Source organism: Gekko japonicus, unplaced genomic scaffold (assembly GCF_001447785.1).
Source record: "Gekko japonicus isolate JY-2015 unplaced genomic scaffold, Gekko_japonicus_V1.1 scaffold19, whole genome shotgun sequence".
Taxonomy (NCBI): Eukaryota; Metazoa; Chordata; class Lepidosauria; order Squamata; family Gekkonidae; genus Gekko; species Gekko japonicus.
The window spans coordinates 2052517-2056775 of record NW_015164664.1 but is presented as its reverse complement, the minus strand read 5'-3'; positions in this window follow the sequence as shown (position 1 = coordinate 2056775).

Sequence of the window (4259 nt, the reverse complement as noted above, 5' to 3'; positions counted from 1 at the left end):
GCTTCCTAAAAACACTTGCTGGGCACCAGGAAAGGTGTCAGTCAGGAGGCGTCATGGTGCCCTGCCCACAGGTACCATGTTGGGGAACTCTGGTCTAAGCAGTGAGCTGAGAAAGAGGTATCTAATTGGAAAGTAGATGGAGACTGAGGCTTGATTTAAGGGGCAGGAGACGGAGAACTGAGGCAGTAAGGGAGTAACCAGAGAGGGGCTTCTTCTGTAGAAACTACACAGTGCTTGAGGTCAGGAGGGGCTGTATGCTGATGAGGACAGGAGCGATGCAGAGGCTGGTCAAGGGCCAAATTTTAACTCGAGAAGAAAATGGGTCCCCCATGGGTAATATCAGGCCACTTGCATCAATGAACCATAATCCAGACTAGGACAATGCGCCATAAGCACAAAACAAGAATCTCTTTGGGGCAAATGCTAGAGCATTGTCCAGTGCAGTTACATCACTTCCAAGTCACGCTGGAAGTGACATCATAGCATTGCTGGTGAAACCAAGTGGACTCCATTCCCCCCAGAATTTCCCCCTGCTACCCAGTTTAGTGGAAGCAGGGAGAGACAGTGTGTGTGGGCAGGTGGGGGCGGGCAAGCAGTTTCCCACTGAAGGAGGGGACCTGGCCTTCCTGTACAGAACGTACATAAGCATAAAGCCTAATAATAGTGTAAGGTGGGGGGAAATACAGGGGTAAGTGGCATGAGGTCAGAATTTTTTAATTTAAATTTTAAATATAATTTCATTGCCCCCTGTGCAACCCAGAAGCTGGTGACATCACAGCATCACCCACTAGCCCCTGCCCATGGAAGTCCCCCACTAGTTTTCATCCTGGGATTGGCACCCCTAATTCTGTGTGTCATACTAAAAATTGACAACCAGTGTGGTGTCGTGTTTATAGGGTAGGACTAGGATCTGAGAGACTCAGGTTTGAATTCCCTTTCTGCCATGGAAGCTTACTGGGTGACCTTGGGCCAGTCACACAGTCTCAGCCTAACCTACCTCACAGGGTTGTTGTGAGGATAAAATGAAGGAGAGGAGAATTATGTCAGCAGCACTGTGTCCCCATTGGGTAGAAAGTCAGGGTACAAATTAAGTAAGGAAATAAATAACCATATAATCCAAAAGATTTGTGTGGGTGTAACTGACTGCTATCCAGTTATGCTGTGTTCCACTCAGCCTAAAAAGAAATTTCAAAACCCTCTTCAGGTTTTTCTCAGTGTAATAGAGAAAAATCCACTCTGAATACAATCAAAGGCGGCTAGCCAGCAGCATCCCTATCCCTCTCTCTGGCTTATAGGGTTTTTACAGGTAACAATCAACCAGTTTCTCTTACTCTCTATAGTACACCATAGGAGTAGAAGTCTTAGAGCATGACCTTCTGCAACCACTATATTCTGTTTCTTGTAGACTCTATGTTTTACTATACCACCCACTCACCCAAGCTGCCTTGTCTTCTATGGGAACTGATCTCTGTAGTCTAGAGATCAGTTGTAATTCTGGGGGAACGCCAGGCCTCACCTTTTGGTTGGTAACCCTACCTGCAATTGATAGGATGGGCAAATAGAGTTTACAGGCCTACTGGTGGTGCAAGATGGCTGCAGCCCTTGCCAAGGTAGTTCACAGGATTGTCTGTGAGTGTTGCTGTTCCATGGTGGAAAAAGGGGGTAGGGGTAGATTTGTGGTACATTCACAGTGCATATAATCCAGGGTTGGAATTGGGAGGAGGTTCGGAGTCAGGAAATGTGCCTAAAAAGGGAGACATTTTTCAAAAATAAAGTACTGAGATGGCTGAAGGAACCCTGTCCTATAATCTTCGCCAGGTCTTCTGGGCAGGTAGAGTTTGTAGGCTGAAGTATGCACAGATCACAGGCATCTGTGTGCTGCTTGGTAACTCCCAGCCAAGCATGTGGAAATGACTGTAGAAGGCTTAGGACTCATCAGCGTAATTTGCAAAGAAAGTTGGGGGTGGTTACTATTTGTTTATTCTTTGTATACGATTGGTTCAATATAAAGGATCTTCCTCTGTGTGAATTGCTGTTGGGTTTCATATTTTCAAAGGGGGAAATCGCCAATGCCTGTTTGTCTGTTTCAATGGCTCTCAGTGTAACCTGAAATCTGTTTTGCACCTAGAATGGCCCAACCTAATTAAGTCTGAACAACACCTCTGGTGCACTATCTTCAGACTAGTACAAACTGCAGTCTGTGGGACTTCTCCATCATGCCTGAAACATTTTTCTTCTGTCTCCTTTTTTAAAAAACAAACAAACAGAAGATAGAGTCTAAAAAAGCATTCTGGAAAACTCAAACATTTTCTTACAACTTTGTGACATTTTAATTAGCCTCAAGAAAACTTATTTGGTGTTTTTTTTCTCCAAGGGGATCAGCATGGCTACTTGCCATTTTGTGTTGTTGTTTATGTTACTACTGCTGATGATGCTACTACTACTTATTGCACTTTTATTTTTAAAAGTTCATAGTGGTATGCAAACCAGCCCCAACTTATTTCCCTCCACCTCCCCTCTCAATATTGTTTGGAATTCACACTAATGGAATATGGTCATGGTCAAATATTGGGAATAAACGTCAACCAAAACTGGGGAGACAGGAGCCCCAGTGGCTACAATATTTACTTGAAAGGAAGATGACCATAAATGTAAAATGGGTAGTTTCAAAATGTTATGCGCACACACATACACATTATTATTGGACATAACAGAAACTTATCTGTAAATATAAGACAACACTCTGGGTTTTTTGGGTGGCGCATATGTGAAAAGACTGCCTCGTATTTCAGTAAATACTGTACTTTTTCAAATGGCTAAGAGAAGACCACCATATTCATGTAAGAAATTAGAAACTAGGGGGTCATTAATAGAAGGTGTGCTGGACTGAACACTTCTGATCTCAGACTTAGCTTGTGATGCCACCAAACTATGACTTACACACTCTTGCTCTCCTAGCTGATTTTGCTAGAGTGGGGCAGAATGAGCTCTCACACCACAATTGCTGCACCAGCCACTCAGGGCTCCTCATGTGTTGTGGGTGTTGGATTTGCCTCCTACCCTGCTGGGTCATGGCAGAAGACATGGGCCACACGAACACACAATACAAACTGGAGTGTGCCCACTGATGGCCACCCAAAACTTGGCTTTGTCCCAGTAAAAGCCCACCTGAGAGGGGCCAGATCAGAAACCCTATGGATGACTGATCCATCTAGCAAAGCTTCACACAAATCAGGTTTAGCCGGGTGGGGGGGTTACATTTTTTTTAAAGAAAGGACCTCAAGATGAGCTCTTCTGAAAGGGGGGAGGGGGAATTCTGCTTCCATCCAGTAGCTCAGTGATGCTGTCTGATCTTTGCACAAAGAACTCCCTCCCAGCAGTGTCAGCTGTGGGCTTTGTGACAACTGTGAAGATTACCATGGAGTGGTTCTGTTATGTTTTTGCGTACCCATTCTCCAAAATGCATGCAGCCCCCCCCCCCGCCACTGCCCACTTCCATTTAGCCTCACAGCAGATCTGTGAGGTAGGTCAGGCAGTATCTAGCCCAAGATCACCAAGTGAACTTCATGACTGTAAATGGATTTGAACTCAGGTCTCCCAGTCCAGAACTATCTTCCCTCCTTGGGACTGTCTCTTCTTCCAGTTCAGCTGATGAGCTGTAGGCTGTTTGGGGTGAGTAGGAGTCAAAGAGGCTTCAGGCCAGGTGATGGGCCAGAGCTAGCAAGAAAGCAACATTCCTGGGATGACAGGGCTGGACAAGAGAAGCCCCACATGAATTCCCCCAGGGGCCTCTAGCCCTGACTGTAGGCAGGAACCACACAACACAGTTAGCCAAGGCCTGGCAAAGCCTCCCACATTTCAATTCCCAGCTGCCTTTATGTTCTTTCGTGTGGGGGGATTCTCTGCTTTTCCAGGCCTTGAGGCCCAAGCTGCCCCCCCCCCGCCCCCCGGTGCTGCACCCTCTGCGGCCGGAATGGCAGCTCAGCTTCTCTTCCCCGCTCCCTCTGGGGTCTCAGCGGCCAAACTGCTGACCAAGGATGCTCCGCTTTCGAATCCCGCAAACCTGGGCATCGCCTTGGCTCCTCCCACAGCAGACCCCTGTGCACACCTGCAAGGGTTAATGTTCTTAGATGTGACGTCAGAATGCCATTGATTTGCCCGGAGGTTTTTTTTTGGGGGGGGGGACATTTGCCCAGCCTTCCCTCAAACTCCTTCCTCCCCCTTGCGCCCGGTTGGTTTTTTGGGGTGCGGCGGGGGGG